This window comes from Mandrillus leucophaeus, unplaced genomic scaffold, assembly GCF_000951045.1.
Source record: "Mandrillus leucophaeus isolate KB7577 unplaced genomic scaffold, Mleu.le_1.0 Scaffold210, whole genome shotgun sequence".
NCBI lineage: Eukaryota > Metazoa > Chordata > Mammalia > Primates > Cercopithecidae > Mandrillus > Mandrillus leucophaeus.
The window spans coordinates 213,496-237,478 of NW_012102144.1; the positions used below are offsets into that span (position 1 = coordinate 213,496).

General features: G+C 39.5%; 1 protein-coding gene across 1 annotated transcript in view; it reads left to right on the plus strand.

Moving 5' to 3' along the window:
- The window catches only part of SYNPR (synaptoporin), a 362,501-nt gene that overhangs the window by 106,115 nt on the left and 232,403 nt on the right, over positions 1-23,983 (plus strand). The window lies entirely within an intron of this gene.

The following is a 23,983-nucleotide window of genomic DNA, read 5'->3' on the forward strand; positions in this document are numbered from 1 at the left end:
AAAAAAAAAAAAAGTATATCGAGTGGATGGAATGAATCAAGTAACCAAAATCTACCTTAAGCATAAAAAATACCAAAACCTACCTTAAGTGTAAAAAAGGGGGAAAAGAAGGAATTGTTAGGGTCAATACATCTGCAGCACAGTCTACAATGATGTTATAATTTTAGCTTCATTCTCAGGTAGGCTCTCCCAATGATGGAAACTGGCAAACTTATCATCCCAGATTCAGTTCTGAGCAGAAAGGTGTCTCTCCTACCAATCATTCCAGCCAACTCAGTAAGACTGATACTGTTTGGTTTTGATTGGCTCACTTGAGTCACATGCCCATCCCTGAACCAATCACTGAGGTTGGCAGGTAAGGTATCTGCATTGACCAGGTGGGTATTATGTGCCCACCCTGATGCTGAGGCATCCCATCAGCCCCTTTGTAACCACGAAGATTGAAAATCCGGTAGGGGTGATTCCTAAGGGAAAATCAACATACTGTCATCATAAAATGGATAAATGAATGTCACGAACACCTGGCATGTACCATCTTTTCAGACCAAGGTGAAAATTCTGCCTCTGCCACTTTTATTTGGCAAGTTACTTCTATTCTGTTTCCTTCACTGTTCTCACGTATAAAGTGGAGCAGATGATTCTGACTTTACAGGATTGTTGTAAGGATAGTTGTTAATGTGTAAATAAAAGCTCTTTGGACTATAGAAGGTGCTCATTAACTAAGAACTATCATTGTAGTTAATAGCAAGCCCACTCTGGGCTCTGTGCTGGTGTTTCCACAAGTATTAACTCACTTCAGTTAGAAACCTATGAAAGCCTTTAAATTGGACCAAGCATCTAATGACTTCCCCCTTTTCACAGGATGTTTAATATTATCCTAGCACCATGAAGAGAAAACCACGTGATAGCTCAGCATTTTTACCCTGCACACAAATTAGGAACAAGAAAATCATTCTGTCTCTAAAGATCATGATAAACAAATGTGTTTTTGTTGCCTAATTTTGAATTTTAATCAAAAGATAGAACAGAAATAGATAGAATTCTTCAGGGTACATTTAGCAAAGCCCAAATAGCAAGAACACACCCTCCAAATGGTACCCAGGTGGCTGTTAAGTACATCAAAGGCAGGAAACCCAGGAAAGGACGAATGAATGTGAAATTCAAGTGTGATGCCTTTTGATGTGAGCCACTGAAAGGTTAGAGATAAATGAAAGTGTACACCTAAAAGAAAGGGATCTGAGCTGACCCCTAAAAGAAGGTAGGGTGTCATCACCGACTGCTTACTGAGGACACACATCTCATCTGCTATTGTGGGGATGCAATGCCAATAGCACCATGTGAGACAAAATAGAGCCTGTTGTGTGTCTTGTGGTCAGACGGACCTGGATATGCATCCTGTTATGTGAACTCGGGAAAAATGTTTAATTCCCAGGACTTCGGGTTTCCCATTCCTTCACACATTCCCAGTAATGCTCTGGCTCCAGGCTAACGGATTTTTTTTTTTAACTCTCTTAAAAATGCACCCCTCCTCGGGGCCTTCCCCCACATTGTTCCTTTGGCCTGGAATGCTCATCTCTAACTTCGCTGGCTACTCAGCCAAGACCTCCACCTTCCTGGAAGCTGTCTTTGCTTTCCTGTATTCATTGTGCCTTCATAGCCCACTCAACTCCTCCAGAGCCCCCTGCGCTCTTCTTTGCATCTGTTGTTAGACCATCAGCCCCATGCAGCTGGAAATCACTCTATGATCCCAGTTGGAAACTCAATGCCAAGAATAGTGCAGGGCCATAGTAAGTCCTTGATATTTGTTTAATGAATTCGTCATCATCAAAATAAGGTATACTGCATTTCATCATGACTCAATTCCTTCTTCATAATAACCTTTGGCCTGTTTACACAGGAAGACATTTAGGGATAGCTCTTCCTGGAAACCTCTCTATCTTTATTCAGAGCCTTAGCCAGGCTTGAGAATGGAGCTATCTACCACTCATCCTTCCTGGTCCCTCCCTGGGGGCCCACTCACCCTGGACCACTGCTGAATCTGCCTCACTGTAACGTAGGAAGTCCATAAAATTTGCACCAATGTGTGTCTGTGACTCTAAGTTTCATATAGCCATTTATTTTGGCTTCCAAAGGATGCTCATATCTTAGTCAAGTAATGGGCATCCACTGAGCCTCAACTCTGTGCCTTTCCGTGGTTGAAGGAATCTGTACTTACCACTGTCTGAATTTGAAAAGTTCTCTTTCCGAATGTCATTTGTGTCAATAGCACCATAAGCATCCACTACCATATAATGAGCACTTATTGTGTGTGCTGCATATCAATCCTTGCTAACACCTATGAGAATTATGTGCCCCACACACAAAATATATACATGTATGATACATACCTATTGACTCAATTGTCATAGGTATGATACATACTATACTCAGTATCCATAGATATGATACATACCTATTGAAGACAACCCTATAAGACTGGCAGAATTATTACCTCTCATAAAATAAGAAAATTGAGACAAAGGAAGATTTTGCTGGCTATGATCATATAGGAAGATAGTGGCAGAGCTGAGAGGTGAACCCAGATGACTGGGTTTGGAGTCTGCTCACTTAACTCCTGTGCTAACCCCATTCTATAGAAGAGGATACTGAGCTTATGAAAGCAATTGTATGTACCCATGTCTCGTGGCTAGTAAACAGCAGAAGCAAAATAATAATTCAGATGTGCTTTACTCTAGTGATTTGGTTCTTAATGGCCAGATCCCACTGCCCCTTCCTAAGCTGTGCAACCTCTTCTCAGATGTGAGCAGTGAGCCGGCCTTCTAAGTGTGAGCTTGTATATAAGTAATCTTCAACTCTGTTAGGACTAGCAACTCCACCACCTAACTAAAATGCATTATCAATAATTAATATTTGTGTAATGATACATTTATTATGGAAAAGAGAAAACGTGAGAATTAGTCACAGAAATGCCACCACACATCCTTCCTTCTTTAAGGTCGTGCATTAGTATACTCAAAGTGGAATATTAGGTTGCCTAATTCCAGGCAGTAAGAGTGAGATTTTCAGAAATGATACTTCTGTCTGGTTTCAGAGGCAAAAGTCAAATAGATTCTCAGGTTATGCCATTGTACACAAACTCTTCAAATTATCATTTTCTGCCCCACATTTGCAACAAGAGGAATGACCATACATACAAAAGAACCTCTAAAATAACACTACTCACAATCCTTGACATCTAGTGTGTATGTGCTTTGTTTATGGAATTGTGTCATTTTTCTCACCCATGTGAGTATCACCTGGGAAATAGAGCTGCATCCTCATTAGGCTGCTGTGAGAATCCAGGGAGATAATGTATGGGGAAGGTACTTTGAAAACTGCCAAGTGCTGAACACATAGAAAGCAGTATTGTCATTATTGTCTCTGGAATTCAGTTATACTCCAGATGCCTGACGGTTCAGCCTTAATATCCAGCTCAAAGGGAAACTGTCATTTTTTTTTCCGGAAGGAGGTAATGAGCTAGGCCTCCATTTTCTTACTGGAGAATGCTATGACCCAGTAACACACACTTTCTTTATTATTATTATTATTATTATTATAGTTAACTTTTATTTACACAAGTGATTTTTGGATAAATTATTTTTGGAAAAAAACTGCGCTGAAAGATCAAAGGTAAATCTCTAGTTTTCTCGATTCGTGCCCTGATTCCCACCTGCCTGCCTTTCTCGGGGCAAAGAATATACTCACTCCAGTAGTGTATTATGATTCTTCTATATATTTTTTTCCCATTTCCGTGCATACATATGGCCCTGGAAAACTAAATGGTATGGATGGGAGTCTCAAGCATACATGATAGCATCCCTTACCAATTGTTCTACAACTTGGAGTCAACCATAAGTCACTGAAAAATATGTTTTCTTTATGTGCTTGTTACTTACACACCTAAAGCACTCACTGGGAAAGTTGCATGGTATTGCACAGGATCAAACACACCAAAACTTATTTTCTCTCTTCCCCCACTGATGAATATCTGAGTTATTTTACTTTTTTCCTGTATTACAAATAAGGCTAAAATAAACAGTCTTATACATGTCTCCTTGTGCATGTATGTGAGGGTTATTCTAGGGTAAATACTAAAAAGTACTATTAGTGAGTCACAGAGTACGTAGGTCTCCAAAGTAGCTGCTTATTTTATATGTATTCTTTTCATTAGTGTTGAAGTGTTGGAGAATGACTATTTCATTTTCCTTCTCTTTTTTCCCTTCCTTCCTTCCTTCTTCCCTCCCTCCCTCCCTCCCTCCCTCCCTTCCTTCCTTCCTTCCTTCCTTTCTTTCTTTCTTTTTCGTTCTTTTTTCTTTGTCCCTCCACCACTCTCTGCCAATGTTTTTTGTTTGTTTGTTGTTTTGTTTTGAAGATGGGGGGTCTCGCTATGTTGCTCAGGGTGGTCTTGAACTCCTGGCCTCAAGCAGTCCTCCCACCTCAGCCTCTCAAAGTACTGGGATTACAGGTGTGAGCCGCAGTGGCTTGTTTCTCAATATTGTCATGGAACTTTAGTCAAACTTCATGTTTGTTAATCTAGTGAATAGTAAATGGTATTCTCTTGCTGCCTCGTTGTTGGAGAGACATTTCTGTTCATATCTTTTGTTTGTCTGCTGAACATTTTCTTTTTATTGTTGCCTTGTAGTATTTACATACTGTAGTTATTCACTTTTATTACAAATATTTTATAAGCAGATATGTTTTAAATCTATTTTCCCTGTCAGAATGTAATCTCCCGAAGTCAGGATTGTATTTATTTTAGCCAATACTTACCCCCCAAGGTCATAGCACTAATATATAGTAGATACAGAATAAATGTTTGCTCAACTTCCAAATGAGCTTTGACATAGGACAGACCTGCATTCAAATCTTAGCTCTTCTCCTTTCTTACCTATATGACCTTGAACAAGTCTCTTAACCTCTTTTAATCTAACTTTCCTTGACTATAATACATTTTATAATTCTATTTTCTGCTCGTTCTTCCTTTTTAAGATGATATCAGAGCCTAACTTCAATCTTACTCACTCTAATCCAGAAATTGTTGTATTTTACGTCTGATTTTGGCTCTTCCAAGGGATTATTACTAGAAAAATCAGAAAGCTCTGCTCACGATGCGGTTGTCCTGGTTTGGTCCCTGAGCACAGACATTAAATGAAACTCTAAATGTACTTAACATTTTGTATTTGCTTTCTTAAGAATCTGGCAATTGCATCTGCATTTTTTCCTTTAAAATGGCAAAATCTGTTACCTTTTCAACAAATAGCTCTCAACTTTTCTAGATCAGAGGCGTCATTCAGCTTTCTTCCAAAGAAAAAATGCTCCCCAGATATCGCTAAGCAGTAAGTATGCTAAATTGCTGTAGGCCACACTGCCAAGATATAACTAGACAAAGCTAAAACACTGAGTCGCATTTGATTCAGAATCATTTCTCCAGAATTTTAGCTCTGAGAGAATACAAATATGTTCAGAGAAGCAAAAATACCTTAAGTAATTATTCTTTTAGAAAATGTTCTTACTAAAAGCAAATATTAACTACTAAAGGAATACTGAGTATTAGTATCAGATAAAGTTTGCAATTATCTCATATTTATAGGGCATAATTTATCTAATGAAATCTTCAGTATAAACAGATACATCCATCAAAATATACTTATTATGCATCTACTAATCTGTACCACCATATGAAAAGCAGTGTGCTCCCCTAACTCACACGTGGTAGATAGTAATAGGTTTAAAAGCCCTAAAACAGACTTGCTTCAGGGCCTGACTACTGATTATTAAACAATTCCAGTGTTTTAGGGAAAAAAAAATACCAGTTGCTAGTTTCTGGCTCCAGTTTCCATGTTTTTCAGGGAGAAAGCTGTTGGATAGCTATTCTTCTCTGCCTAAACCAAAAGGTTATTGGAAATAATATTACCAAATGCAGTTTACACATTGATTCTTGCCTCTATTGAATTATTCCTTATAAGAAATCTTGAGAAGTGGACATAAATCTTTTTATGACTTTTTATGTGAATTTATCCTACTGATTTTAGTGTGGCTGGCAAAATATGTGTAGTAATAATAACAGTAACAAAAATGCTAGCTCTGTTGATTTGGTAATTGCTGTGTGCCAAGCACTGTGCTAAGCACTTCATACACAGTATCCTACCTGAAACTCATAACAATCCTGTGAGGAAAATACTATAATTATGTATATTTTCAAATAGACATGATGAAGTTCAGATAATAGGAGAGGCTAAGTAAGATACCTAAGGTCACACAGCTCACCTTATGTGTGCTAGTGCTGTCTTCCCATTACATGTGAGGTAATAGTAATAACTAGCTATGATAGATAACAAACCTTGAATGTTTAATATATGCCAAGTATTATATGTATATACATATTATATGTATGTTAGCTATTTCAGTGTACATAGCTTTATCACTATAACTTTATCTACGCTGGGTATCATACTTAAATGTTCTTTTTTTCCTCATCTGGTGGGTACAAAGTCATTCCTTGGGATTTTACATTTTTCCGTTTTTGAGGGATTTAAAAGTTCTAAAACATTGCATTTTACTTAAGCTCTTTACCTCAAATTCTTCATTTCTTTTGAAGATTAAATGAATAAGAACATGGAAAGGATTCAAAGCAATGGCTAGCCCATAGAAAGCAGCCTAATCATGTTAGCTGTTACCTAATAATAACCACACAGGCACAACCAACATCCATGGTTGAACTCTTGATCAGACAGAAAACAGCTATGACGTGTTATAAACTTACTTCCTTGGAGTGATTTCCCCTGCACATTGCATAGTGTTTTGCATGATATCTGCTCCACAATTAATTCTGGAGTTGGTATGCCCTCACTATAAAAGGACTCTCTAATTGCCCTTCAAATCAGTGATTCATCCATATCACAAGGTTCCTCAAGATCTTGCTTTTTGGAAAAGCTATTAGCCTAAAAATGAAACTTCAAGAGCTCCCTTTCTGACAAAATGAGTTTTGTAGAAGTGAAACCTGAGGAAGAAGATTATAAAATCAACTCTGTGAGCAAGTCAATATCCCATGTCTAGGGGGAGGAAGGAGGGGAGATATTTTCAGTCACTCTTTCCCAAGGCATCCTAAATCAGTATCCCTGTCAGAAATAATATTAGTTCAGGTATCACCTCTCTTTTAGCCAACATCTTCAGCTGCTAGATTGACAACATCCTTTTTCTTAACATGTCAAGAGCACGCCTGGATAAATCTCTGGGCTATCAGGTCTTTAGTTGGAAAAGATGTATGATGGAGGCCTGAGGTCTTCCTTCAGCTCAGGGACCATCAATACTTAAAATCTGATGTAGACACAAACTGTAGCATTTAAATATTTCATACCTGCATTTTCTTTTGTTTCATTTCCTGTGAGAACTCTCTGCCTATAACTTCAGGCTTCTTGAGCACTAGACAGAATAAGAGGGAATAGCCTAAAACTTTAAAAACATTAACATTAAAAATATGGGGATGGGGGAAGGGAGGAGTTAATTCAAGAAGGCTTTAGGGAGGGAGAGAAGAGAAAGTGCTGTATTGGGATGCAAAGTATCTTGGGACTATTATTAACTGAGATCTGGAACCAACCACCTAACTTGTCCTCAGAATCATAGATCGGGAAAATGAAAGAGTTGATTTAAACTGATAGTTTTTAAACTTTGTTTAATGCAGCGGAACCCTTAAAAAATCTTACTTGGAACTCTGGTATATAAAACAGAAATTGAGTTAATCTGATGAAAACAAAACTGAAGGGTCTAGAGTTCTACCTACTTTGCCTCCCTTTCATGTATTCCCTTACTTCCATTTTTCTCCCTAATTCCTACCGCATTCTCCTTTTTCTGGCAGCTTCTAAGGCACTTTTGAGAAACTCTTGGACCCAGAGAATGATAGTTATAAAACCACTACATTCAGCAATTCCTGAGGTCTTACTCGCTGTGAAGTTCTATGATATCAGAAGCCAAGTCAATACTAGACCATCTAATATGGTGCTGAAGAAAGACTACCAACTTTGGCATTAGGCAGATTCAGTTTCAACCTATACCCTGCCACTGACTAGCTGTATGACTTTGAACAAATCAGTTACTTTCTCTATAAAAACCTTCATCTCATCTGAAAAATGAAGATGATAGCTTCCTCAAAAAATATGATAATGGCTCATAAAAGCATTCAAGAGACATTAATTCTCTTATCTATTGGGGCCTAAGGATTGCCTTTAAAGAAAATAAAAAGTGACATTGAGGCAAGTATAGAAATAGCTTTAGCAAAGAAATCATTTTAAGATATGTAAAATGTTCATGATATTATGAGAAATGGAATCTCCAGTTACTCTTGGGGATGGACAGAGGATGGAAAAGCGGTCACTGTTGTAGGGTGGTGTGGTGGAGAAAAGAGGGTGAACCTTTTAGAAGAGCCTGGGCTACAAAATGATCAAGTGAATACTTTGCTTCTGGGGACATGGCTCATCCCAAGTTTGATTGTCCTTCTTGGTCTTCTGTAAATGAAGTCAACTCCTAAATTTAGAAGGGGTTTCCAATTCAAAAGATGACAAAGTGACTGCATAGATAGAGCATAAGAGCTGGCACTTGGCAGCAGTGCCTTCAAAAAGGTTAAGTTTTCAGATTTTGAATTGGAAGTAAAAGCAGATGGAATCTTAGTCTCCAATATTAAAAGCATGTTATCTAGAATGAAGAGATACGCCCTTTTTATTCTCTGCAATGTCAAATATACATAGAGACCTGTATTTGAATCTGCCACTTAAGAGTGTACTTTCAGAGAAATGTTTTCAGATAGCAGTAACTAAATGATGGAGGAATCTAAACCACAGTCCCTGAGGAATATCTGAGGGGATCACAGATGGTAAACTGGGAAGAAGGTAAGGCCTGGGATGTAGCTGGCTTCAGATATCTGAAGAGAAGTTGCAGTTTTTAAGGATTCTTTTGGTGCCAGCTACAGAACTGACTCCAACTGACTTAAGCAGAAGGACAGTTACTGAAAAAGTATCTGAAGCTCATGGCATTGACATGAAGGATAGAGACTCAGGCTTAAAAATAGGCAGAAACTAAGACATTTATTGGGCTAGGAAGCATGAATACATCACTGTTCTCGTGGTAGGAAAAGCTTCATCAGGACCTGTGGCTAGAATGAAGGAGATGCAAATTGTTGGACTTTGCACCATTTAAGATTCAAATTCCTGCAAGAGGCCATCTGATTAGATCAGTTTTAGTCCCAGTGCCTGCTGCATTGAGGGTTTCTTAGTCCCTTCTGGCTGCTACAACGAAATACTATAAACTGAGTAGCTTGTAAACAACAGAAATGTATTTCTAAAGGTGGTCTGGAAGTCCAAAATTAAGGTGCTGGCAGATTTGGTGTCTGGTGAGTGCCCATTCCTCATAGATGGCACCTTCTTGCTGTGTCTTTCCATGGTGGAAGGGAGCTTCGGGCCTCTTGTACAAGGGTAGTAATCACACTCATGAGGGTTTTGCTCTCATGACCCAATCACCTCCCAAAAGGGAGGCTAGGTTTCAATGTATGACTCTGGGGGCTACAAGTATTCAGACTGTAGCAGGTGGACCTTGCCTGTGGTAGACTAGATTATTGTGCCAATAGTTTACTCACTCCCAAGCAACAAAATTTTACACCCACATTCTGCCATATAACTTTATAGTTCCTCCCACTGAAGCATATTTTCTTGCATCTTGTCCTTGTATTGAACCATGTAACTTTCTCTGGCTGATTGTCAGTTCCTAGTCTGGACCTTAAAAGGCTTCCCCTATTTTTGCTCATTATTTTGTGCTTATGCTATTTCCATGAAAAGAAAAATGCCTATGACAGCCCGTTGTTCAGTGGAAATGAGAGTCAAATGAAGCAGAGCCCCATAAGTGAACCAATCCCCAACCCATTCTGTAGAGGATGAGCCAGCTCAGCCAAGGTTAACAGAGCTATCCTCATGACCTATAGAAGCGCAAAGAAAAGAATGCTGATATTTGTGTGAAAATAAGATTTTGTGGCTCTTACACAGCTATACCTAACTGACACATGGGCTTTTCTACTTCTTATCTTCTTAGTGAGGTACAATGTGTTCATTATCTGTTGGTGCATGGCAAAATACCCCAAAACGTAAAGACATAAAACAACAATAGACATGGTTATCCCACAGAGATTCTGCAGTTTGGGAGTCCAGAAGCAGCTTAGCTGGGAGGGTCTAATATGAGTTTTTGCATGAAACATCTGAGTTTTTGCTTGACATCTGAAGTCAAGATATCAGTCACAGTTGCAGTAACTTGAAGGACTAAGTGATTTGCTTCCAACATGGGTTACTCACACCAATGGCATGTTAGAGCTGCCTGTTGGCAGAATGCCTTATTTCATTGTCGCATGGCTTTCTCTACCAGCCTGCTTGTATGTCCTCAAAACATGGCAGCTGATATTCTATACAGCAGGAAACTTCCCAAGAGAGAGATCAAGGAGGAAGCCACAGTGCCTTTTTCAAGATAACCTGGAAAGTCATACATCATTGCTGTCATGACATTCTATTCATTGATGAGTCACTGAGCTGAGCCCACACTTAAAGGGAGGGGAATTAGGCTCCACCACTCAAAGACAGGAGTGTCAAAGAATTTGTGGACATATGTCAAACCTACCACAGGCAAGTACTAGGTTAACTCATCATCACATTGAACAAAATGGGGAAGAGGTAATTTCCCGAAATAAAACAAGGATTCTGTAGTGAGGGGAAGCAGAGCAATCTAAATTAATTAAATTAGCAGTAGGGCCAGTGTGTGAAGAGGTACAGCAACACAGAATGGCTTGATACATATGATGGAAAATCCTCTGAGGGTGTCCAGAAGGAAAGCAAAATTGGCACAAAAGCAACAAACAGCAGAGGCAACGTGGGGGTATAGGAATTAGATGTAATACCCCAAAAAGGGTTTTTTTTAAATGATGATAACAAGAGGACCCAGCTTGAGAGGGAGGTGGTTTACAAAAATGTCTTTGAGGACTATAATGCAGGTGGGAAAAGGAAAAGAGGTAGAGATGGCATTCATGTACTCATAAAGGTATTAGAAGGAAGTCTGCAGGCAGGTTGGCGAGACGGGTAAGGGAAACAACAAAGCAGGCACCCAAGAGGATAGCTGAATTTGCTGATGAGTGGCCTGCAGGTGTGTATGCACTCAGACCATCCACGAATCAAATAAATGCCTGATGAGAGTCATTCAGTTAAGAGCATGCGATCAGTATGGTCAATTAGAAGTAAGAAGAAAAGGACAGTGATGATCATTATGTCTACTGCCAAGTAGAACGGTATAAGGCGTGGCTAGGAAGTGCCACTCCAATCACAGGACGTCAGTGGTCATGTCTCCGTCCCTCCCATGCTGTCCCTAAGGACAAAGAATGAGAAGGTAGGGAGAAAATACAGAAAAGCATCATTTTCTGCACACTAGCTTCCCCAGGTGGTCTGTGCAGTTTTGAACGGCATTAACTGTGAACTTTTTAGAGTCGCGTGTCTAGCCCAGAGCATAAAATGAACTATGGAATCAGGTTCATGACAGGAAAAAAAGAGCTATTCTCTCATGAAGAGATGGCATATACCTGGTACTGTGCTTGTATTCTTGATGGACATCACTAATTGATTGTGCTTTTTTGCACAGCCTGAATGTGGCCTTGGGAATCCTTGTGGGAATAAAAATTGTGCTCCAAACAGCTGCTACCCATCTAACGAAGTGGTAGTGCAGGATGAACCCAATTTGTCATCCCTGGGCTCAGTCTCTCTGAAAGTTGAGAAACATGAGGCCAGTAGGAGATAAAGAAAGCAATGTCTTCTGCCAGAGAGATATCTAGAGAACAAAGTCTTCTCCAGTTTGCTGACCCTAAGAGAGATGCATTTCTCTCTTGAGACAAATAGGCCCCTGCTGTTCATCCTTAATTTCATATATTCAAGCCTACGTGCTCATAAATGAAGAGCAATGTTGCAGAGGAAGGAACCCCTGCAGCCAGAAGGAGGAAGGAGGGATTTGAAGAAGACGCTTTCTAAATCAGCCATTATTGACATTTTGGACTGGGTAATTCTTCGGTGTGCGGCTGTTCTGTGCACTCTGGGATGTTTAGCCTCTAAACATCCTGGCCTCTAAACATCCCTGGCCTCTAAACATGAGGAGCACTCCCTGCAAAGTGGTGACAATCAGAAATGTCTCCAGGCATTGTCAGATGTCCCTGGGGCCTGGGGCTAAGGGTAGAAAGGGGAGAGGCCAAATATCCCCCAGTTGAGAACCACTGCTCTAAATGATGAAAGTCAGAGGATAGAAATTCAATATGAATCCTAGTTCTCATCCCAAAAGCGAGTTAGTATTTTATAATCCAGCCTCTGTGATGACAAGAACCATAAAGGATTCTGGAAACTCTGTCCTTTTGCTATTTTATCTGGATTGACCCCTCTTTATGACAAAACCTTAAGAGGAAAAAAGGCCAGCCTATTTGTGACTGTGGACATAGCTAGGATGACTCCAAGATGGAGGAAGCAGTGGGAGTATGCTTTGTGGCCATTCACTGAAGGAGAGGAAAAGAGGTGAAGTCAGAGGCCTGGGCAAAGCCTGTCTTGCAAACCTTTGCTTTAGCCGTTCCTTCTGCCTGGAACTCTTTTCATTTACTGCTATATCCCCAGTTCCTGGCATAGAGTGGCAGCTGGAGGAATATTTGTTACACAAATAATAAAGCATAGCACACTTGACATAATCATTGCAAGTGCGATGGTGATGCAAATGTGGAAGTACCAGGTGCTGTGGGGGCACACAGGATAGAAAACTAAACTTTTCTGGAACATGAAGAAAGAATCTCTGGAGAAAATGTCCTGGAACACTAAGAAATTCTTTCTAGAGATAATGACCTCAAATATGAGACTAAGGGTCTCTGGACAAGAGAAGAGACCATACAGTAAACATTAACTGAGAGAGAATGTTTATATATATTATTGTGTCTATAGTTTACTCCTTCCCAAGTAACATAATTATACATCCACATTCTGCCATATAACTCTGTGGTTGCTCCCACTGAAGCATATTTTCTTGTATCTTGTCTTTGTGTTCAACCATATAACATGCTCTGGCTGATTGAAGGAGGTAGAAGTGAAAGTGTTGTCAGTTCCTGGTCTGGACTATGGATTTGCCTAAATGAATTGCCTAAATGTTGCATAAATGGATTTGAAAAGAACATTAAGTAATAGAGTCCACAAACCCTTGGTTGAATGCTGTGTTACTGCATTACTGAGTTACTGTTATATATATATATACACACACACGCACACACACACGTGCACACACATTCTCATACATATATATACACACACACACACACACACATACACAGAGAGGATGAGACAGAGGCATATTTAATCCTCACAATAAACCCATGAAGTGGGTACATTTGTTGGATACCATCCTCATTTAACAAATGAGACAGCACAGGAACTCAGAAGCTAAGCTAACGTGCTCTAGGTCATACTTGTAGTATGGAGAGCTGAGACACGAAATTCGAGGTTCTAGCCTCAGGGCCTACACCCCTCAACTATCACAATAGTGAAAGAAGACAGAAGGGTAGCATAGTCAAAGCCACAGAGGTGAGAGAGAACATGCTGTTGGGGAACTGGAAGGAGACCAGGATGTAGCCTGAGAGAGAACAAGGAAGACGGTGGCAAATGATGAAGTAAGCCAGAGAGAAAGGAGCTGGATCAAGGGAAGCCTCGTCAAAAGACTGTGCACTGAGAGACTCTGGGAGCCATCCTTGATCAACCACAACACCTACCTTGGATATAAACATCAGCATTCCTGTCACATGTAGGGTGGATTTAATTTCATATGACTGGGTTCAATGTATCAGTTGATAATATTTAGAAAGGTGTCCACGTTAGCTGCCCTACCTCCAACCACCATTTACTGGAGAACAAAAACACTGAGCCCAGGTGTTTAGGATCCTGGTTTGTTTTATGTTTTCAAGAGAAGGCAACAGAGCATTCTTTTTATCCTGGAATAGATGGTTTGTCCAGCTGTAGATGCTGTAGAAAGGAAGCTGAATGCTAATTAGATGTCAACAATAATTATGGTGATTACGTTTTTTGAATAGCTATTGGGAATAGCTGGATCCACATCTAGAATGTGATGTGAATGACATTTTAATAGTTTTTAAAAGTAAAAGAGAGCAGCCTGTTACTAAGGAAATTACAGTGAATAGAATTATAGTAAAATAGATTTCTTAACAAAGAACTACAACAATGATAATAGTCTCACATGAATTATGTAGTACATATTAAGGAAAATCATAAAAAATGTTTTTGAGACAGGATCCCTTATTTAAAAGAAAATCAGTTATCAATTATCTTAAAGCTTTGCCTCAAGGTTTCACTGGAACGTTTTAAGCTGTAAGTATCTTTCTGATTTTCCTTAGAACTGGGTCAGACTGTCATTTTTATAAACTATCATTTCAATGAAATTTTAATTACATGCTTTTTATTCACTACAGAGACCCTGTGCTTCACATAACCTGTATGATCATAATCATTCTACTTTATATTTTAATTATATTTATTTTCAAATAAAAATCATAATTCACAGTATTAATATTTGTTAGATATTTATCCTGTTTTTATTTTGAAAGTACTCTCCTTTTAATACAAGCAATTGCCACCTGATTATTTAAATAGAATATCTGCTTCATTTATTTAACACATTTCACATAAATCTCAGGGGTTAGGCAAAATTAACCTCCCCTCTCAAGCTGGAATTTAAAAGGCTGCAAAAGGGAGTGGCATTGCACTAACTCTATGTAGTCAGAAATTACCAGCCAGCAGTATAGGTGAACATATGATCATTTATTTGGTCACTTATTCAACAAACATTTGTTGAGTACTTACTGTGTGTCACATATGATGAGAACCAAGCAGGTGCAATAATCCATACCATTATTTGGTGACATTCCTAAGGAACAGGACATCAGTTTTACTGGCTCCCTACCTCCAGTTACTCCAGTCTAGGCAATCTCTGTCCTTCCCTTCTCTGAGGGTGGGTTTAGAAAGCAGCTTTTTAAAAAAACCCACCAATGCCCTGTGTACTTGTCAGGACCAACATCCCTGTATTTTCAGTGAGGTTTGTTCTTTCTGTTGTAGAAAAAAACACTGGCTTGGGGTAAGAAACATAAAAAAGAAAGAAGAAATCAAATAATGAACACTTAAGCATGGGCTAGGTATTCAGTACATGCTTTATTTTTATTCATTCAATTGAGAAGCATGGCTGCATGCAGTGATGAGCAAGGTAGACTCAGTTTCTCTCTGTAGCTGTCTATGGAAAGGGGCTTCAGAATTCGATGGGAAAACAGTAAACCACGTGATGAGTGGTCTAACAGAAGAAATACATGAGGCTATAAAACCGCAAGGAAAACACACAACACAGGTTAAGGAAACCTTCTCTAAAGAAATGTTCTACAAACTGATAGGAAACTTGTACCAAATGCTGAGGTAAGGCAAGAGTGAACAGAAAAGCACAGAAGGCTGTGTGCTTTCCACTCCTTCAAGGAAGCGTAAATTGCTCTGTATGGCTAGATCACAAAGGATGGAGGAGGCCCTGTTTTGTGTTGAGGCTACAGACATAGATGAGACCCAGACAGCACAGGACCCATGGACTGTGTTAAAGAAAGAACTTAATCTTAAGAGCAGTAGGAAGCAGGTGAAAGGTATTGACCAAGAGGGTGAGATGATCATATTAATGCCTGAAACAGATCCTTCAGGCTGCCATGTGGACAGTGGTGTGGAGGAAGCAAGGCTGGGAGAGCAGTTAGAAGACTATTGTAAGATTCTGAGTCAGAGATGGGGTGGCACATGCCAGAGGAGAGAAGAGCATAAATGGATTTGTAAAGAACATTAAATAATAGAATCCACAAAGCCTTGCTTGAATGCTGTGTTACTGGAAAACATGTCAACGTGCTGATTCCAATAAAAATAACAACATAGTAACAATGGTGCAAATAACAGCACTGGTTGGACAGTTTCTCTATAATAGGCACTCAATCATTGCTTCTCATTTAACCTTCACAACACTACCTGGAGATGGGTATATTCAATTTATTCTTACTGTCCTGTAGAGAGGACATCAAGGATCAGAAAAGTTGAATTTCTTGCCCAGGATCACATTACCAGAAGGTGGCAGAGCTGGGATTTGGGCACTGGCAGTCTGACTCCAAAGCCTGTGTTCTCGCTGGAAATCAATGTCAGAGAACAATAATAAGATGAGTATAACATTCAAGTCTTGAGGTGCGTGGGTTTAGAAAGCAGCTTAAAAAAAAAAAAGAAACCCACCAATGCCCTGTGTACTTGTCAGGACCAACATCCCTATATTTTCGGTGAGATTTGTTCTTTTTGTTGTAGAAAAAATCATTGGCTTGGGGTAAGAAACGTAAAAAGAAGGAAGAAATCAAATAATGAACACTTAAGCATGGGCTAGGTATTCAGTACATGCTTTATTTTTATTCATCACTGTGCCAGCTTTAGGGAATGTATTACTTTTAATCTTCCAAGAACCCTAGAAAGTAGGTGATATGATTCTATTTTTTAAAAAATTAAGAACCTAGACTGAGAAAGATTTTGCTTTATGTCCAAGGTCATTCAGTTAGAACAGGCGAGAGCCGAACCTGACTCTGATTCTCTCTCCGTGGCACATTACTGCCTGTCAAAGAGGAAAAGAAGACAGAGACACACAAGGCAGGTAGGCATTTGGTCAGAAAGAAACAAAAATTCCCAAAGTGGAAAAGACAAAGGAAAGCTTTATTGGATGTAGAATTGGGAGCTGAGCAATCTTACAAAGAGGTCTCATTAGAGTAACAGAAGAAGTCTCTCGTCTTAACAATGTTGCCTAGTTCCTTGATGGCAGGAATGTGTTCTGTTAACTTCAGAGGCCCACACTGAATGAGAAGTCATGACCAGAACATAAGTTCCAGTCTAGAAATTTTTACTGCTGATAGAAGAGATGTGGTGCCCTTTGGATGGCCACAGATTGGCCCATGTTGACTAACTGAGAATCTAAAGAATATTAACTTGCCTCTGAACTTTCTTGGACTTTATAATACCTTGAGCTTATGCTCTACCTGTCCTAGTCCCAGGACCTTATAATTGGAGGATTGAAAATATCTAACAGGTAACAAAGCCCAGACAGTTTAAATGATTTATTTACTTCCCTGGATCACACATGTACCTGGTGGTCAAACTTGCACAAAGGTATTTCCATTGCATCTTTTCCCTGGAGAAATCCCATGAGCAGCTTAGGACAGCAGTAATAATGAACCATTACAGCATAGACCAGGATTGGCTCCAGAGCGGTAACACGGTGTCCAACTGACTTCTTCATCCCTGTTGTCAACATAGTGCTTAATTTACAGCAAGCTCAAAAAATGCTTGAATAGGTGAAGGATTACATGAGTTATGAACAACTTATCTTTGTATAATAAGGGAGAAATGTAGTATAACGGTCAAATCTCAGGATGCGGAAATCAGCCAATCTGGATTGAAATCATCCTAGCTTCCTGTTTGACATTTCTCTCTTGACTTTGATTTTCTTCTTTATAAAATGGAGATAATGCTATTGTAAGATATTCCATTTAGAGTGTTTAATAGGACCTGACAAGGAGTAAATGCTCAATACGTCTTAGCTGTTACTTATTTGTCAGCATTAATATCATACAATTGAAATGCCTTCTTTGTAATCATGTATGTTTTTTCAACAATATCGTTGCTCAAGGAAAAAAATATACCATGTCAAAATTATCCCCTTGAGAGGTGGATCCAGGAGTGCAATTTTATCTTGTTGGAAAGCAAGACAAATGGTGGGGTAAGTAGAAAGAGTACTCATAAGTTAGACTGTAACCCAGAATGGGTATCTCTGTTTTCCCACCCAAGTACAGATGCTAGGGCTCTCACTTCAACGCTATCATGCTGATATCAACTGCCTTTCTGAAGATTACAGTACCTCGAGACATTTGAAAGGAATTTGAATGTCCAGTTGTGTTGGGGCTTGGCAGAGATACTGGACACACTAGGGCCATCTTTCTATTGAATGATTCACAGGCATCTTTAGAAAACTAGCTAGCATGGTTCCTCAATATGGTGATATGTAGTGCTTTCCCTACTGGCAGTGGAAATCTGCAGACTTTGGCTTGGCTTTTCCGGCTGCTATATTAGTCAGGATTCTCCAGATAAACAGAACCAATAGGAGATAGATAGATAGATAGATAGATAGATAGATAGATAGATAGATAGATAGATAGACAGACAGACAGATGAAAGGAGACTTGTTATGGGGATCAGCACATGTGATCATGGAGACCGATGAGTTCCACAGCATGCCATCTGCAAGCTGGAGAATAAGGGAAGCTGGTGGTGTGTCTCAATTTAAGTCTGAAGGCCTGAGAACCAGGAGAGCTGATAGTATAATTCTCAGTTCACGGCAGAAGGCCTGAGAAACTGGGGGCCTGCTGGTGCAAGTCTTGGAGTCCAGAAGTTGGAGAACCTGGAATTCTGATACCCAAGGACAGGAGAAGAAGGGTGTCCCAGCTCCAGGAGAGAGAGTGCACATTCATCTTTCTTTTGCCTTTTTGTTTTATCTGAGCCCTCAATGGATTGGATGGTGCCTGCCCACATGGAGCGAGGAAAGATCTTCCTTACTCTGTCCACTGATTCAAATGCCAATCTTTTTTAGAAACCCTGTCAGAGATATATCAAGAAATAATGCTTTACTGGCTATCTGGGAATCCCTTAATCCACTCAAGTTGACACCTAAAGTTAACAGTTGCCCACAGAGTGTTTTCACAGTCTTCAAACCGACTCTGCCCTCCACTCCTCTTCATGGGGTCTCTCCTCTCTAACCCCACCAACCTCTGTAGGATCTTAAGTTCTTCTACCCTCTTCCTCTCTTTTCTACCCCACCAAGCCAGGTGAACCTTGTCCTGCCTCCCTAAAGATCAATCCATCTGCAGCTTTCTTTATTCTTATTCCAATGTGGTCTATGGCATAAACCCTATATCCCTTGTTCATTCCTCAGAGCCTTCTATTTTCATTCTCAAAAGCCCTTTTCTTCTCCTAAGTCTCCTTATATATCAAAGCTGTAGCTTTCAAAGCTTTTGTTTCTCCTGTGGGCTTTAAGAACATATTTTAGGATTCAGAAAAACTAAACATCGATTTTTTTTGTTCTTTTTACATTTCTACTGTAACTACATCAGTTCTCCTTGAGGCAAAGTGATGCCTCTGACTGACAGGAGGCAGGGTCATAAATAAGGATGGGAAGAAAAGCACAAAGACTGATGTTTCCAGATCACATCTTGCTGTACTGCATCCATTCACTGTGAGTCCTACTTTCAGGTTTCAGCAGGTTAATTCCCACATTTGACTCTTGGCTGGCATTAATCCTGGACTCTGCTGTCTTGCCCCCATGAAGATGTACAGTGAGGACCATGGTGGTCAAATTCTCCTAAAATTCACACTCCTTATATCATAATGCTCCTTATGAATTTCACAAAGCTTATATATTGTTCTTTAGATATGTATTGAATGTTTACTATGTGTGATTCATTGTCTTCACAACCCTATGAGGTAGATGCTATTATTGTCCTTACTTTACAGATGGGTAAACTGAGATTCAGAAAAGTTAAGGCCATCCTTTCTGCTGTCCATTATATATTTCAAACTCTCTTTTTGAGCACTGCTCTACCCACTTGGAATTAGGTGTGCCTATTTAATTTGCTTTGGTTAATAAAGTATGAGTAGAAGTGATAGACGTCACATCAGCGTGGGAGCTCTCGGAGCCAATGCACAATTCACCGTGTTCTCCTTCCATGTAACCCAACAGTGTTCCAAAGAGTAGAAACTCCATTCACTAGCACCCTGGGAAGAGGTGTCATGGAGCAGGGCCCCATCCATTCTTTAGTGGACAAGAAAGAAAAAAACAATTTGTTGTCTCAAGCCACTGACTTGCACATTGTTTGTTAACACAGCTTCACCTTGCTTGTTGTGGTGAATACAGAAGTCACTGATTCATGCAATTATTTATCCATTTATTCATTCACAGACAATTATGAACTGTCTACTGTGTGCCAGATGTGGGCTACATACTGCAAAAGCAAGACATGACACTTGTCTTTATCATCTCTGGTAACTTGTCCACCAAAATCATGAACTTAATTAAATGATGGAGTTGAGTTTCAGACTCAGGTCATTAGATTCCAGAGTTTATGCACTGAAATGTTGCTTTCTATGATCTCAAATACAGATTTTTGAACACAGTTTATGATTGATTTTTTAAATTTTTCAGGGTCTGGGTCTGCTCTATGTCAGGCAGATAAGCAGGCTAAATTCCTAACGCACTATCAGTCCAGGTGTAATGTGTAAAGCAAATTGCCAAAAGCTCATTACCAAAAGGAAGTTGAGCAAGATACCAAAATTTTTATCATGATTTATGGAGTAGGCATTGGTCATGTTTTCCATCATGTTTGTGTCTGCCTTGCATCTTTTAAATACCCTATTACGTTTTTGCAGAATTTTTCCAATTGATGGGTTTCCAAAGTGGAAGCCTAAATCTCACTTCCAGCCTCCTTTGCAGCTAGAACACATGCATGTGACCATCCTCCACCAATCAGGGTCACCCCCACTAGACTTCAGTTCAGAAATGAGTAATCTGAGGAAAAATGCTTACACTGGGATCTACTTAGCTGGTGAGGGGCAGCAGAAGCCCCTGACTTTGAGGAGGACAGTGATGGTTGGGTTGAGTGCCTGGCTCATGAGGCTGCAGTGTGAACAGGAACTTGTTCAATAGTACCAATGGCAGGACAGCAGCATTCATCTTGTTAGGCTAGTTTTGGAGCATAATTTGGGGCATTATTCCTAGAAATTTGGCGTTAAGCACAATTCTCTAAACTTCCCAATATCTTTTAACTACTCACTATTCTTTAATGAACTTGTTTTCTGCTTAATGAACTGCAGTCAACTTCTGCTTCTTTAAGTAAAAACCCGAACCAATGCAATGTGGAAACTGAATCAGAAAAGTTTCAAGCCAGATCCTGGGTAAAGAGAACAACAAATGACTAACCTAAGTGTGTGTGAATGGGTAGGGAATTAAAGTCTGAGGAGTCTGAGGTCAAAGGTGGTAAGGCTTGAAAAGGAGGTGAGCTTCAGTTCTACCATGAACATATTGGTGTGGGCAGCATGTTTCTGCTGGCCTATGTCCTCTTAGATCTGTTCATGCAGTCATTCAACTAATATTTATATAGCACATACTGCATGCCTGGCTCCATGCTAGGCAGTGGTGGATATAATAATGGATCAGTCAGGCATAATCTCAGCTCTCATACTAGCTAATAGTTTTATATAATGGGAAGGCTGATCATACCAGTGGACAAATATATAACTACAAACTGATAATAAAGGAAAGTCATATACACAGAACAACCAAGTGTGGGAGGTGAGAGATGCCTTCCTGAGGAAGTGATTTTGCAGTTGAGATCTGAAGGCCAAGAGACAATCAGGGGTGAAAGAGAATGGAAGAATATTCCAGGAGACATAAACAGCATGTTCAAAGACCCTAGAGACAGAGTAAACATGGCACATTTGAAGAACTGCAAAGTTGATGAACTTGAAGTGAAGAGAAGCGGGAAGAATGGAATAAGATCTGACTTTGGTGGTACTGGGGAGTCAGGGAAGAACATGCAGAGTCTTGAAGACCTATTAAGGATTTTGATCTTTTTCCTAAAATCTATAGGAGGCTATCAAAGAGTTTTAAGCCCTGTGGTAACACTTGCAGATGTGCATTCTAAAATGCCATTTTGACCAAAGTAGGAACAGTGGATGGGATAGGGGAATGGAATGAATTCAAAAAAGTTACTAAGGAGGCGACTGTGATAGTGTAGGCCAAGAGTGGATTACTAGATCAGGATACAGAACTGGCAAGAGAGATGAAGAGGAGTAGAGTAGATTGGAGATAGAGTTAGGAGGCAAATCAATGGAACTTCTCAATAAGTTAGATATAGAATGGGTGTTGACTGGCTTTTCTGATAGGCAACTGATGCAAGGACCACTGGAAGAGTATCAGATTTGGCACCAAAAGAGTGAGAATAGTGTCTTCAGTTCTGGCACATATTGAGACTGAGGTGTCTTTGAAGCATTCAAGAGAAGACAAAAGTAGACAGATATGAGGGTCTGAAGTTTCAGGAAGAGTATTGCACTCAAAATGTTTCTTTATTGATCTTAAGAGCAGGATTCTGCTGAAGCTAGAATCTGACCAACTCCAAACTGATAAGCTCAAGTTTGGAACATTCATCTATTTATTCCATGCAGTTTTATCAAGCATCTGCCTTGCACCAAGCACTGGAGATAGAGAATCAAGAGAAGGACACGGACATAGAGGAGTTTACAGTAGAGCTGAGAAATGTAAAAGTCAATACACAAACAACAAACTGTAAGTAATGAAGGTGTGTAGAGGGTTCTTTTAAAAGGCAAATATTGTAGGGTAGATTTTAGGGTTGAGGTGCAGGGATGAGTTGTATTCTAGGAAGGGAAGACAATAATGCAAAGACTTAGTGTCATGGAAGCGTGCACTGTTCTTGAGGAATCATCAATATTAAATTTGGCTGAAGGAAGAGAGTTAGAAACTGAGAAGTTTTAAAAGATAAGGCCAGAGATGTAGGCAGAAGGCTGGAATCCGCAATCCTATAAACCTTTTGAACTTGAACCTGAAGACTGCCAGGTGCCACTGAAGCGTTTCATGCAAGGGGAGAATAGGATCAGATTTGTGTTTTAGGTAGATAACTCTGCTGGAGTCATGGTGGATGGATTTAATAAGACATCTGAGAAATATCACTCAAATTCCAAACTTGTTATCTGCATCTTTTTAGCAGGTGGATTTTATGTTTATTAGTGCCTTTAGGGTTCCAAGTGTTCATGTCATTATCTTATCTCATTTGAAGCATGACAATTGAAAAATACACAAATCAGTGTACCATTATACTTTATTCTTTTTATGGCTAAATTAGATAATGATCAAAAAATGGCGTTAGCTTGCTCACTTGTTAGAAACCATAAAATAACCTTCCTCATTAAAAAAACATTTTTCCATCACAAAGCAAATTTGGAACAAGGTACAGTGTGTCTTTAATATCTCTTTAATTGATGCATATTGCTTTTTATCATATTCCATGACTCACCATGTTTTGACTATAGCTGACTTGAACTGTAACAGTCTCTTTTTGCCACAGTTTGCTACAGGCTAACAGGCCAGTGAGACTATTAATGTAAAAATTAAGATTTGTTTGGTCTTAAGTTAAATAATGAGTAGATAATTGAGAAAGAATTCTAAAAAGGAGCCCCTGAAGGCTTATGTAATGGCTTATTTGATCCACATAGAAAGCGAGATAGGAAATCAAGTTTCTCTTAGTTAGACAAAAGCTATGTTATTTTCCTTCATTAACATGAGGGATGAGAACAAAAATCAAGAAAAGACCCTTAGAACAAATACAGCCTCAAATACCACTTTGGCAGAGAGCAGTTATGCTAAGCTAGAACTTTAAATAACAACACTCTGGATACTTTTGGCTTACCCTATTGAAATCACTATGAGCTATTGCTTTATTGTCTGCTGTTACATGTAAGTTGCTGGCAGCTGCTGATGGTGATTGCTGCTTGGGGAACAGGAAGGGGAAAGAAAGATCCCTTACCAACTGTGTTTTCCATGCTGCCCAGATGTGAAAGGCTCCACTGCCCTAGAAGGATAATGGAGGAGTTGAACATTAACAAAAGAAATTATGTTTTAGAACCCAAGAGCTGAAGTATACTCAAATTAGGAGCCTTTCTCCATTTATTTTCTTAGTAACAGTTGGGTGCGAGTATAAGAAACCCCAAGAGGAGAAAAAAAAAAAAAA